General features: G+C 35.9%; 1 protein-coding gene and 1 long non-coding RNA gene across 6 annotated transcripts in view; both read left to right on the top strand.

The window, feature by feature from the left end:
• The first annotated feature begins 317 nt into the window (after positions 1-317).
• The window catches only part of LOC138702842 (lipopolysaccharide-induced tumor necrosis factor-alpha factor homolog), a 65382-nt gene continuing 50325 nt past the window's right edge, over positions 318-15374 (top strand). Inside the window, exon 1 of one of the 5 annotated variants that reach the window (XM_069830184.1) lies at positions 318-480. The gene's annotated coding sequence lies outside the window, so the exon portion shown is untranslated. Of the gene's footprint in view, positions 481-14472; positions 14735-15374 lie in introns of those variants that run through there. The other 4 variants (XM_069830186.1, XM_069830183.1, XM_069830182.1 and 1 more) reach the window with 4 other exon arrangements.
• Positions 1998-4623, top strand: LOC138702667 (uncharacterized). The gene is made up of 3 exons (XR_011332852.1): positions 1998-2134; positions 2232-2424; positions 2568-4623. It is a non-coding gene; the product is annotated as an uncharacterized lncRNA (long non-coding RNA).

Below are 15374 nucleotides of genomic sequence, written 5' to 3'. Positions count from 1 at the left end.
CAATTTGCATTCGACTTATGTAAAGCTTTTCTTGCTGCTGAAATCCCGTTGTGGAAAGTGCAAGGTTTTTGTAATTGCCTTTTATTGCGTATTTATAATGCCTTTTTGCCTGCCTATTTTAGCTATTTATAATGCCTTTTTGCCTGCGTATTTTAATGATTCATAATGCCTAAACTTCCGGTCTCTGATTATTCTATTTCAAATATGTAATATACATCTAGAAATCTAGTGGGTTTTATGCTATATTTAGTGGTTTTTTTAACGTTTAGTGTATTTCTGCAAACTGGAGTTGGCAACCCTGGTCGTCACGTTGACATGCAACGGGGATTCAGCGACTTTTGAGATCGGGCGACGCAGTGGATATTGAAATATTTGTTGGAAGAATTGGCGTCGTCAGGACCCAATATTCTTGGTGCAGTAACTGCTCTTAACGCAGATACACCTTGCAGTCAAGCGTGTGAGGACGACATATTTAATAAGGTAATCTAGATTGTATAGCGAGGATTCTCAACAGGGGGACCGCGACCCTCTATACTATCAAATTCCTGTGTCACAGAATATGATAATATTTTTGATCAAATATATATGATCAAATGTCTGATTTTGGGTATATTACATTATATTAAAGCTTTTATCACATCTTTCATCACAGTTCTAACAATCAATCCACGACAGTTCAATGCATGTTGCAACTCTAAGTGCAGTAATGGTTATTGCATTAATACTGGAGAAGAAATAAAAGAAAAACATATTTGAGTTAGAGATTGGGCAGAGAGAAGAGATACAAAAGGAATCCATCAAACTCTATTGAGAGAACTTCAGTGTGAAGATGTGAAATCCTATACTCCGTGTTTAAGAGTGGATGACGTAACATTTCATGTGACTCATAAGGTACGGTCACACGTCGCTACTTTTGCAGCGCTGCAGTGCAAAAAACTGCGCAACTCTCGTACTGCGACGTGTGAACAACGGTGCAACCCGAAAAGTAGCGGCTGCCGAACCTGCTGCCCGCTACTTTTCCATGCTGCACGCAGCTTAGAAGTAGCGACGTGTGAACAGGGTTCTCAGGGTTGCAGCCGCAGCATTTTTGATATCGGTTTTGTTGAAACTTTTGCTGTGGTTGCGACCAGTGTTACCACCTATATGTGCCAATGATACTTTTATTGTTTGGATGTATTTTAATGTTAGATGTGATGAAAATAATAAATTACTTGTAACAGTTATTAAATACACAACACAGTCTGAGCATATTTGCTGACGATATAATTCACTTTTTTAATTTTCTGTAGCGTAGTTTCAAACAGGAGGGTTGCCAACATTGATTACGTGAATATGCTGTTGGTTATCATTTAAGTATATAGACGTTTTTAAAAGCTTTATAGTAAAAATAATGCAAATTTCTGAATACTAGTTAGGACAGAAAATCAAATAATAGATAAGTAAGCTTTCGCATGAGTTTCTTAATAATGCGAACATAACCACAAAATGTATATTGAGAAGTCAACACGCAGATGGGAACCTGCAGCATGACTGCGGCTGCAAAAGTAGCGCCTTGTGTGTGAACAGACTCGCAACCTCCAGTTGCAACTTTTGCTGCACTCGGGTTGCGCAGCACGAAAAGTAGCGTGCAGTGTGCTACTTTTGGCTTACGTGTGAACACTACACGCAAGTTTTACAGCTGCAGTACAAAAGTTGCGCTGCAAAAGTAGCGACGTGTGACCGTACCTATAATGTGATGTTAAAAGTCATGTGGTTTCACAGACCATATATATATGATATATGATGATATGATATAATCTATGATTTATTGTCATTAAGCACAGCATCCCAAGTGGCTGATGGGCCTTCACATTTCTGTCACACAGACCATATGTACTCTTAGAGGATAAAAAAGAAGGAGAGAGCGATCCAAGGGGAAATGCTTGGAAGCGATGGGGACGGATGTGACGTCAAATTACACCTTTTGTCCCATAATTCTCCGCGAAATACCGCCAAGTATTTAATTTTGCTGCAGGCTGTTATTTCACATGGCGAAATTTAAATGTCTTATCCAAATTCTAATAATGGTTAGTTGTTGCGTGTGTGGTGTAACAGCTAAACCAAAATCTTCAGGAAATGCCGTGACCTTTCATATGTAAGCATTATATTGTTATATTTATGTATATTGAATGGATTTTATATAATAGTATGTAGACTTATAACCTAACCATTATGGCTTACTTTCTTTACAGATTTCCGAAAGATTTAAGTCGTAAAAATGAATGGCTAAAATTTATAAATAAGCCAAATTGGCAGCCAACGGCAAGAAGCGTTATTTGTTCGCAACATTTCCTGGAAGAATGTTTTGACAGGTCCTCCTCCTGCTCTAATGTTAGACTGAAATCAAATGCAGTTCCAACTTTGCATGTTGAAAGACTTAAATATGTAAGCATATCATCCACCTATATATATATATATATATATATATATATATATATAATTTAACAATAATGAAGTACAGTGCATTTATATTATAGTCTATAAGATTTCATACACAAATTAGTCTAGTTTTTTCTCTTCTCTTTGAGGTGCGGCATCATAATCCAGAGACTCTAAAAGAAGTTCCTTGTATGATTTCAACATCAACCTACCTGTTTTTAATGAGGCATTACAAGATCATGACTATGCTTACCACACAAATGTCAGAATACACAGAACATGTTACCATATACATTGCTGGTTTTGTGGTAACTAAATTGATTCCTAAGATCAAGTGTGAAAACTGTTCACGTGCAATAACGGGTCTGAAGGATAATTTATTGCATTCCTTCATTAATTTCAAAGATAAAGGAGCATTAACTTATCCTGATCCAGTTATTGTAATCTGCAAAGGCACTGAAAAATTAATAGGTATTTAGTAATGAACCTGGCTTCAGACAAACATATAAAGCAGAAAATAGTGTTGCAAATATTACAACAATTCTTTGACATTTTTGATAATTTAAACAATGATCATCATTTTTCTTGCAATGACAATCATGAGTTATTGTTAATAACAGCTGTGGCACAACAGTACATACGTGTTCGTTTAGATCATGTATGCAGAAACTTTAACGAAAGAGAAAGAATTAGAACCTATTTCAAGAAAATTATATTGTTCAAAGGCGATTGAATACGTCAGCATTAGCACTGTTTTGGTTAAGTACGTAGCATACTCTTTATATACTAGGCTATAGTCTGCTTTTTTTTCTAACAGAACTAGAGAACTGTGTTAATAATAAATTTTTCTTTGAATTCCACCTAGATCTTGGAAAGTCTTAAATTTGGGCGAAAAGGGGGTTAAAAACGACACTGGATAGTAATCGCCTCCCATCTGTTATAATCCTACACAGAATTCCAGTACTTTTTTCTCCAGAAGAAAAGCATTGGCTATAGCCTATATAACAAATGCACACTTTTCTCATTTTTCTGTAAATTTAGAAATGATAAAGTATAGCTACATAACTTAGTACTGTGATTAGCCTAGTACTGGTAGTATAATGGTCCACCCCTTATACAAGATAGGCCTATTACATAACCTACTCTATATAAAAATGTGACCTACACTTTTCTGCACATTTATTAATAAAACAATTGATCATTAAAGTTGATGTAATTTAGCATTATGATAGGACTGTTTATCTTTGTACTGTATATAAAAATGTAAAATATTTTATAGCCTATATTTAAAAATATATATTACAGTAGCCTAGAAGTAATTTACTTGTTTTAGGCCCTGTAGCAACTACATAATGATAAAAATAATAACATACTCTTTGAAAACGCTGTAGCCTATACCGATATTGTATTGTCGAACAACCAACCTTACGTAATTATATTTGTCATGGTTGACCTTCACCCTGTACTATAAAAAATGTACTTTTCTGTATAGTACGGTATTTTAGAAACCCAGGTATTAAAAAAATTAGACTCAACAGCACTACATGTCCATCTATGTTCTATGTAACATATGAAGCTCCAAAAATTACATTTTTTCATACGTAAATGGCTTAGAATGGATGTGGAGATAATAGGAGTAAATTAGTAGGCCAAATTATTATAGCAATGTACATTTCACTGTAGCTTTATTAAACGTGTTATGGTTGTTACATGGACTGAACACTTCATTTCTACTTTCTTTTATTACTGTTCACTATATTCACCAACAGAAAAGAATATTAGCTTTTATAAAAATAACACCCGCTGAATTTTACTAGACTTTCAAAATAATCACTACACAAAACAGAAGTCGTAATCGTAATAATACGAACATAACAGCTGTTTAACACACCGGAAAAAGATATGAACTATGGGTAATTTGACGGCCATACTAGTACACCTTTTTGGTTCCACCGTTTCAAGCTTACGGCCCGGGGTTGTATGTACTTAATGTCCGCCATTTTCTTTCATCTTAGTCAAAGATTTTATCAAAGGTATGATGATGACCGTAACTTTTATCACAGAACTATGTCGCAACTAGATGTGATCAAAGATGCTATATTACACTGTAAAAGATTTTGTCATATATATTTTATCAGACTTCTGTGACACAGAAATTTGATAGTGTGATATAGGCCTAGACATAAGTTGTCACTGCATAAGAAAGTCCGCCACGCAAACCTCCGCATTAAATTTGCCGTAACTCGCAAACCGGTACAGGTTTTGAATTCCATTCATTCATTTCATTTATTTTATTCCATAGATCTTACATGAGCAATGAAGCTTTAAGATGTGGAACAAGTCAAAATTTTACAATGTTACAATTACAATTTTTACAAAAGTTTTGCAGTTTTACAATTTAGTAATTTTCTACAATTTTTACAATTTTGTGCAATTTTTTACAATATTTTGGCGAGATATAGTGAGATGAGGTGAGGTCCGAGGATTCGCCAAAATATTACCCGGCATTTGCCTTTTGGTTGGGGAAAACCTCGGAAAAACCCAACCAGGTAATCAAATCAAAGGGGTTGATGCCGAGGACTCGCCATAGACCATCCGGCTTCAGTCCCACGGCTGGGGAAAACCTCGGAATATCAGCCACTTTCCATTCTTTCTGAATATTTCTCTCGCTTTGACCCCCCAATCTACCATGAAAAAATAAAAAAGTTTGCCGCTTATCAACTTTTGATATGTCAATGTCTATTTTGAACGGGTGACATTTTTCACTGTCCAAACAAGATTTTGATTCCAAATTTTTTCTATGCTTTCCTTAGACATTTATATAATAAATCCTAAAAATTACAGTGCAATTGATTGTCTCACATAAGAATTACGACATTTTTTGAGAGCATAGAGTAGCCTACTTAGGCTAGGCCTATCTATTCTTGATAACGCCGGCAAACTGATGGAAATGTGAATGAGTTTGCATTGGACGTGACTGTGACGTTCCGTGATGTTGATGTTCCGAATCGAGCTTTGCTGAATAATCTTCGTACGATGTTGCACGAACTCAAAAGCACACTGTTCTGCCTTATCACGGAATGTGTTACTGATATCCAAGCATTTAAAGGCCTCTTGAATAGTACGTGGAATTACATCTGTTACTGATACGTAAGACAAGCTTTGCACATCAAGTTATCTTCTGTATTCTACAAATGCAGTTCTAATATTTTATTTTATTTTGATATTGTGGGTGTGTATGCCTATTTGTTCATATGCTGCTATCTCCTTTGCAGGGGCGGCTCGTCCATAAGAGCTGCGGAGCTGCAGCACTCCCTGCTTTGGCAGGAAAATAAAAATAATATTTATTTTAATCTTTAGAAGAATTGTTACAGCTTTTATTGGTAAATTGCTTTATATTTCATCTGGCCGGGAATATGTACTATTATCTTATGCATAATCTTTTTGCGCGTCGACTGTATTGGAACTGACACTGCATTCAAAGTCGTCCTGGGATCTGCAGGGTGGTCAGCTCATAGAGAGTGTGTCTTGCATGGTCAGGGCGTAGAGAGGTGAAGGGAAGCAGAGGGAAACTGCCACCGTTTAAAACCCATATCTCGCTGCAGTGGCTTGCAGAGCCAGGCCACAAGGGATCTTTCCTCTCCTCCCACACCGCTATTGTAATGCTGCGTCAAATGGATTCTCTAGTCCCTTGAAACTTAATGACAAAATTTTTATTTTCTTTTCACATACTTATTGTTGTAGAATCTTGAGTTAATATAACGAAATTAATATTCTCTTTTGTCTTATTATTACGTATATATCCAGCCTCCAGCAGAACCTAATGTTTGCCTTAACTCAAAATGATTGCACGAGTAGAATTCTTTTGATATAGCACGTAAAATACGAAAGAGACTTCTTTTCCAGTTTTAGAAGATTGTTGACCATCAGTATATCTGAGTGTTGCTTTGGTGTGACATCTTAATACCGTAACTTAACCAGTGAAAATTTGCAAGCATGAGAGTGTGTGAATTACAGAATATTAATTTTATTTTTCTCAACTTTCCCTTGCTGAGAAAATTGATGTAAAGAAGTGAAATTAAAGGATCGTCTGTTACCCGACTTAAATCTTACTTAAGCTTCATCCAGCCGAAATAGTGCATATATGTAAGGAAGTATAACAATTAAATTTACGCTAAGCATTTGTGGTTACGTGGATGTGAACAAAAAAAATCTGTATTTTGTTTTCCTTGCCTCCTCTTCGGTGGTGATGCTGCATGGACTAGGAGTGGTGTGACAGATTTAGGACATTTGCCCCTAAAGTTTGCCACAAGTTCACGAGCCGCCACTGCCTGAGAGGATAAAAATATCTTACATGAATTTTATTATGATGGCCATTTCGCTCTTGTACCAATTCACCAACCAATTTAGCTTAAGAATCTGTTGAATTCCAACCAATCAAAGCCGTCTACCACTGCAAAATTGTCGACTTTATTGTCACTTCTGCCTTGTCGTTAGGGTGACCAACTCCTGATCACAAAAATACCGGAAAACTTGATCGCGATGAATTTTAGCACAATTTTGGGGGGTGTGAAGCCCAGGATTCATTGATGGAATAGCTTATATTTATAATACAAAACTATAATTTTAAGTATATGTCTAATAAAAATAAGATTTAGGTCACAATATTCAGTACAATACTATTTTTAAATACGCATGCTCAGGGACGTACGCAAGGGGGGGGGGGGGAAGGGGTTTACAGGGTTTGAACTCCCCCCCCCCTTGAACTTAAAAAAAAGAATACTAGTACATATTTAGAGTTGAATATTTTTTTATCCATAATCGTTTTCTCTTCTCTAATTTTTCACTGTCAGAGTAACAAAATCTACATCGACATAAGGCATAGTCCTCCTACCCTCCTTCAATACAATCCTTGTGTGGCATGTTCGAATTATAACAATGCTATCTTTATTATAGAGAGACCTACCGCCTAATACCGACCTTGTAATAAAATGAAGTCGACTCAGTATGTAATTTAACTTGTGAAACATATTGAAAAGAGATTGATTTGTGCTCTTGGCGTAGATTTTAATGGAAACTTTGGAAAATACAATTATTTTGGAATTGGAGTATTAACTCAGTATGGATATTACTTTCCAAATAATTAACATTAATGTAATCAGAACACCTGGAATGTCATGTAATGTAGCTTACTTGGATATATAACAAATTCAAGTGAAAAAAAAAATCCGAAAAAACTCAGAATATGAAATTCGCTATAAAACAATGCAATAGTAATAATTCGCGAATGTGTTCTTATTTCGCTATTAGAACTATTTCGCGATTTCTCGCGATTGTTTTCTCCGTATATTATTAATCAGGATTACTTAATTCCTAAAGATTAGTAAAAATCTATTGTAGGGTAAAGGTTGGTGAACTATGATACCAGTAATATTGTGATAGTTCTTTTTGGGAATTTATTACAATTTACTGAGGGAGAGGAAGATCGGTTTTTTTGCGTCAACGTATTAAGGGAATGTTCGTGGACAAGTTTCTGCACAAAACCGGTCCTTCTCTCGCTCAGTAAAATTGTAATAAATTCTCAAAAAGAACTATCACAATATTACTCGTATCAAAGTATTACCAACCTTTACCCTATATCTATTATGTCGTGATTTTCGCGATCTCCATAATACCCGGCCCTTATTATTATTATTATTATTATTATTATTATTATTATTATTATTATTATTATTATTATTATTATTATTATTGGCGATGTGACCTTCATGCGGAACCCGTCACACGCTCCAGTTGCATCTCTGCGCGTGGGTGGAGGATGGCATGTTGGTTGCTAGGCAATGAGATAGCAGCAGCTGCAAACGCTAATGATGACAAAAGCTTAGCAGCCTGACCGGCGATCTCTGCTCTTCACTCACAGCCAAAGCTCGACATTTCTGTCATCATTCATGAAATGTTTCATTTGTCTGACTACGCAAATTTCGGGCTATTACAAAACACATTTAAAGAAAGCAATAAGATAATGAAAATTGATACAAACGCACTTTCTCATATTATAAATATTATATTTTGCACACTTCTCAACGATTTTTTTGTTTTATTTTGTTACTGAAGCAACCGTATTACTGTTTGCAGATTATTTTTTTTTTAAATTACTCTTATTTCTCGAAATAACAGCAACATCGTCTGTGAAAAAATATACACAATGAGATTTCACTTGATTCCTATAAAAAAAAATACTCCCGAAATTTATATGTAGGACCTTATTACGGGTATATGCTGGATGGCTAGGTTTTTTTTTTTTTTTTTTTTTCAATTGTTTGACCAGTTCTACGAATGGCATTAGGCCTAAATGTTGGACTAACCCCTATGATCTAGAAATAATGCACTCTTTGCAACTATCCGGGTTAAGGAGACATGGAATTGCCTATCTTGACAATGTTAAATTATGTCTTACATAAGGAACTTTATCTCAGAAACAGTTGAAGATAGACAGCTGATTTTACAGCTAATCATGAACACGTAGTTTTATTTCCTTACTGAAAAAAAATATTTTTTTTTTCCTGTTCGTATATTTTTTCAACGATTTTCATAATATTACCCCCTATAACATCTTCAAAATTTAACAAATCTCAAAAACATTGTTTCATTACACGTAAAACATCCAAATAAAGAATTCCTGAAAATTTCAACTTTCTAGATTAAATATAAGCTGAGAAAAGGTTCGTTTTGCATAGTGTCAGATAAACGTTAAAAATAAGATATACTTATGTCATATACTATGCTCAGTCCTCAGAAAAAAAAAAAAAAAAAAAAAAAAAAAAACGAAAAATTAACATGGGTATAATTTTAGTATGTTATAATTTAATAATCTAAATCAAAGAATAAATTGACAAAATAAAAAAATATAACTTTTTGCACAATCGTGTTTTTGTTGTATTTACAGCTATTGTTGTTAGGCCTTGAAAGTTAGAATTTCCACACAGAAACTTGTTGCTAGGGAAACCATTCTTCATAACATAAAACTATACTGAAATACACCCATTACAGTGCTCTTATTGTTACTTAAGGTACGGTCACACGTCGCTACTTTTGCTGCGCAACTTTTGTACTGCAGCTGCAAAAGTTGCGAGTCTGTTCACACACACAAGGCGCTACTTTTGCAGCCGCAGTCATGCTGCAGGTTTCCATCTCCGTGTTGACTTCTCAATATACATTTTGTGGTTATGTTCACATTATTAATAAACTCATGCGAAAGCTTACTTATCTATTATTTGATTTTCTGTCCTGACTAGTATTCAGAAATTGGCATTATTTTTACTATAAAGCTTTTAAAAATGCCTATATATTTAAATGATAACCAACAGCATATTCACGTAATCAATGTTGGCAACCCTCCTTTTTGGAACTACGCTACAGAAAATTAAAAAAGTGAATTATATCGTAAAGAAATATGCTCAGACTGTGTTGTGCATTTAATAACTGTTACAAATAATTTATTTTCATCACATCTAACATTAAAATACATCCAAACAATAAAAGTTCATTGGCACATTTGGGTGGCAACACTGGTCGCAACCGCAGCAAAAGTTTCAACAAAACCGATATCAAAAATGCTGCGGCTGCAGCCTGTAGCGGTCGTCGGTGGTCGTCGTCGCCCTCGGCTGCCAGCTCAGTCGTATATGGAAAGTATCTCGAGGAGGCACGTCGATGTCAATAATTAACTACGTACACTGATTAATTTGGGCGCCAGCCTCCTCGAGATTACTCCGGTAGAGGATGAGGTCCCAGGTCAGCTGCAAAACGGTCGGGACATGGGGTTTGGGAGACGTGCTCGTAGGTTGAAATGATGTAGGCGCACACCAGAAGTTGTTGGTAAGAACCATGAAAGCGTTTATTATTATTATTATTATTAAGTGTTCGTTTCAGATTAGCAGAAATGCGCGTCCAAGTGTATAATATCTCGCTCTCACTTCCCGCAAGTTGGTAAACTAATTTCTGACTTCACGTAATTATATATTTTGTACTATAAAACACCAGTAATATAACGGACAGTTGATAACGTGATGAGAGGAAAGAATTCAGACATAATAATAATGCAACACACGACTTCTTACTACACCCACTAAAAAAATTCTAAGTCCGTAAATTGTTATACTTCAGAGTTAGGTAGGCTACGCCGAGAATATGTGGAGTTCGACCTCTCCGTACGCTTACTATATGCCTTCTGTCTATCTTCTGTGTATCTGCCAAATCTATCCTCTACTTTCAACCACCAAACATACAATTTCGCCCTCCTATCTATATATCACGTGTCTCTATTAAGAATCCTGATTGGCCATGATTACACTTACGTCACTTAAGACGCGTTCTTCAAAAATTGTTCGTTAACTAGAACATCTCCTTACTTCCGGCGTCCTGACAATTCTCTGACATATACCAGATCATCTCTTTTGGAACCTGGCTTGGCGTCATCTTACTGACCACCCGCAGGCAAAGTCCATACATTCCCTCATCAGTCAACTCCACGCCTGGACACATGTTTCCTGTCCGCCTAGCTTCCCTTCGGCCTTCCTGTCCACCTGTTACTTCCGTCTCACATTCTGAAACTTACACGTCCATGCTTCTTACTATCCATATGAGAATATTAACACGAAATACTAATCTAATCAAAACCTCCTTATCCTATACGAGGAACCGTCTCAAGCCCTGAGAACCGTGTTCACACGTCGCTACTTTTAAGTTGCGCGCAGCATGGAAAAGTAGCGGGCAGCAGGTTCGGCAGCCACTACTTTTCGGGTTGCACCGTTGTTCACACGTAGCAGTACGAGAGTTGCGCAGTTTTTTGTACTGCATCGCTGCGAAAGTAGCGACGTGTGACCGTACCTTTAGTTACCATTACAGTGCAGTCTTGCGAAAGCTTTGGAATAATATTGCTCTAAATTTTCAATGCAAAATATATTGTAACCGATATTTCTAATTTTTTTAAATATGATCGTGCAAAAAAATGTACAATACACGTTTGTGAAGTGCATTACAAAATCTTGCTCTGCTAGTTTTTCAAACTTTTCCTCGATTTTGTAAAAAGCATTTCCCAATCTTGTATCGTAATCCGCCTAAAAATCCATAAATTTTGATGGTAAATTACCTGATTGGTTAGTTTCGACGTGGTTTGCGTCATTCTCCGAATCCTGGACTAGTCATTCAGGTAATTTACTATAAAAATTATAATACTAGCACAGTGAAGTAACCCTAGTTATTGCTTGTTTAATAACGTTCATCAGTGATTATATGTGTTAAAAGAGTGTATTCAAGCATAAAATTAAAACTTCTACACTCTTCCACAGAAAATCGAAAAAATTGAAGTGGATGAATTTTAGTAGCCTATATGCAGTCACATTGTGATATACCATTTGAAAGAGGGAAAACCAAATTATATATTGGGGAAAAAAATAATACAAATTTTCATCCAAAATCCAATTCCGTTCCGGCAACGTTGTCGACTGTTATAGACTCAAAATGTGTGTTGAAGAACTCTCGTTTACAAGAACAGTAGCCTATACCGGTAGCTCTCAATAACAACGGTTCTTTTTAAGATGTCGAAGTCTTTGTCTTCCTCTTCAAGGAATGCATGGTGGTGCCATTTAAGAATAAACATTACTTCTACTTCCACTGCTGTTGTACATTGTTAAGGCTGGTTCACAATAAACCGGGAACGGAAACGGCAACGAGAACGAGAACGGAAATAATGTTAAAATAAATCGCTAAACTGGAGAATTCCCACAGTATCTTTGAACCGTGCCGTTACGTTTAGCACCAAATTTAAGTAAATACACAATCTTGCCAACATAAGAACACGACGTTGGTGTGTGGCGTCGTTGGAGGGAGAAATTTGTTTATTTTGTCTCTCTACCTCCTTCGTTCTGAACATTACTGAGAGATAGCACCACTGTTAGCTACAAGATATATTCGGGCAAATATATTGAAGTAGATTACGTGACTTATTACGTGACTTAGATGAGAGTCTCGGGACAAAACAGTTTTGCTATATTTCGTTTTTTATTAAATGTTAAGCACAGGAACGCCATTTCGTAATTTTATTTAGGAAACAAGTTGTTCCTAAATCGCTAAACTGGAGAATTCCCACAGTATCTTTGAACCGTGCCGTTACGTTTAGCACCAAATTTAAGTAAATACACAATCTTGCCAGCATAAGAACACGACGTTGGTGTGTGGCGTCGTTGGAGGGAGAAATTTGTTTATTTTGTCTCTCTACCTCCTTCGTTCTGAACATTACTGAGAGATAGCACCACTGTTAGCTACAAGATATATTCGGGCAAATATATTGAAGTAGATTACGTGACTTATTACGTGACTTAGATGAGAGTCTCGGGACAAAACAGTTTTGCTATATTTCGTTTTTTATTAAATGTTAAGCACAGGAACGCCATTTCGTAATTTTATTTAAGAAACAAGTTGTTCCTAAATCGCTAAACTGGAGAATTCCCACAGTATCTTTGAACCGTGCCGTTACGTTTAGCACCAAATTTAAGTAAATACACAATCTTGCCAGCATAAGAACACGACGTTGGTGTGTGGCGTCGTTGGAGGGAGAAATTTGTTTATTTTGTCTCTCTACCTCCTTCGTTCTGAACATTACTGAGAGATAGCACCACTGTTAGCTACAAGATATATTCGGGCAAATATATTGAAGTAGATTACGTGACTTATTACGTGACTTAGATGAGAGTCTCAGGACAAAACAGTTTTGCTATATTTCGTTTTTTTTTATTAAATGTTAAGCACAGGAACGCCATTTCGTAATTTTATTTAAGAAACAAGCCAAACAAATTATCTTTGCATCAAAAACGGATGCTCCCTGGACCAAATTATCGTATTTTATAATTGTTTGAATGCAACAGAAGCCAGAAGTCTTGCACTTGACTAATTCAGTGAATTATTTAAGAATACAGTCGCGAATTTTACTACCACCATTTCGATTGTGTTTTGTTTGGCACGGCTCGGTACGGCCTGGTGACTAGTGGCCAGCGAGTAACGACTATCGACATTGATCTGCCGTGGGTATTATCCAGTTGTTCCATATTTCCGTTCCCGGTTTATTGTGAACCAGCCATTATAGTTCTTGCCAGGGTTCGATTCCAGGTGCAGACCAATCTGGTTGAGTTTTTTTTTCCGTGATTTTCCTTGATTGAATATAATTAATTTTCAGTTTATTATTTCGTAGTAATTGGAGTCCAGTCCCGCATTAGTCTTTATTTGACACAGTGCAACAGCAATAACATTTCCAACAGGGCACTAGACAGTTGAGATATGATCTAGGAGTTAAAGCGACTTCAAATAAATAAAGCTAAAAAATGTTCAGTAATAAAGCTCAGAGTTGTGTAGGCATAATGTAATGGAAAGTTTAGTGTATCGGTATGTCATCGAATTCTTTGTGTGTTTGTAGAGTGCATAGAAAAAAAATAGTAAAACATTGCATTAGAATTACCCACAGATATAGTATAGTAGAAGGAATTACCTCTTCCCCCTCCATAATTATTTTTCGCAAGTTAAAAAAAAATGTTATGTTTTATTTAACGACGCTCGCAACTGCAGAGGTTATATCAGCGTCGCCGGATGTGCCGGAATTTTGTCCCGCAGGAGTTCTTTTACATGCCAGTAAATCTACTGACATGAGCCTGTCGCATTTAAGCACACTTAAATGTCATCGACCTGGTCCGGGATCGAACCCGCAACCTTGGGCATAGAAGGCCAGCGCTATACCAACTCGCCAACCAGGTCGACTTCGCAAGTTAAAAGACGAAATTTTTTCTTGAAAGAAATTAATCTTAACTACAGTACATTGTCGTTATATTAATAGCTATTGTATTAACATTTTTTATTCAGCATTTCAATGACATATAAACCAAGTCAATTTCGAAATATATCCAGTACCTAACTCGGTTAAATTTCTGCATTCAGCGTTTTAAACTGCATCAGTCGGAAGCCTATACTGCACATGACGGAAATACGTCACGACAGGAGAAAATGTCAAATGTCTATGGCGAACTGAACAAGCAGATTATTGCTCCCGTGAATTGCGCAATATTTGGTTGACTTCCTGTCTTGTGACCGTACGTCAGTTTCAGACGATACTTATCCCCTAATATACTGTTTAGCCTATATTGTTTGCGAAGTTCAGGTGTGTGTATGCTATTTTGTGGACGGTCTTGAAGAAGAGCGGTTAGTGGTGTGCTGTAATGTAGTTTGTGGTGTTTTCGTGCTCAGTATTGCATTTATTGTCAGTTTCAAAAGAGTATGTTAACTGCATTTGTCTAATAATTTAAATTGCATTTTAATTATTGTGAAGTCTGTATTAGACATACTTTGATGTTATTTCGTTTCGGAAAGGTTTTAAGTTTTATGAATACCCAGTTTTTCTGAATTAGAACAGTAACATATCCAGTAAACTGTTGAATAATTAACAAAATTTCATGTGAACATATTGACAGTTGCATTAAAATCGAATCAGGTTAGGTTATGTTTGATAACTTGTGTCAATAAACTATTTTCATGGTGAAGAATTAGATCTACAGCACGTTAATTTTGTGAGATCTAATATTTAAATAGCCTATTTACAAATAGGCCTATATTTACTAGACTTTTAATTATAGCTTTGTGCTAGTAAGTGATGTTCTGGTTCTACTATCAGATATTACCTATGCTTATATAGGCTAAATAAAAAAAAAATCCCAAATAAATTTGAATTTCTAAGAAACATAAAACATAGCGTTAAATAAAGCATCTTTCTTTTTATTTGAGATTGTAGGCCTATACTTGATCTCAAACATACGAAAAAAAATTTGCCTAGTCTTTTAATAAGGGCCTAGTAATTAAATTAAGATTGGGAAATGGATTACTACACTGAAAGGTACAGATGATGTTTCAAATAGGCA

This window comes from Periplaneta americana, chromosome 7 (assembly GCF_040183065.1).
Source record: "Periplaneta americana isolate PAMFEO1 chromosome 7, P.americana_PAMFEO1_priV1, whole genome shotgun sequence".
NCBI lineage: Eukaryota > Metazoa > Arthropoda > Insecta > Blattodea > Blattidae > Periplaneta > Periplaneta americana.
Note: the sequence above shows the minus strand (reverse complement) of the source record. Positions and strands in the feature narration are given on the sequence as shown.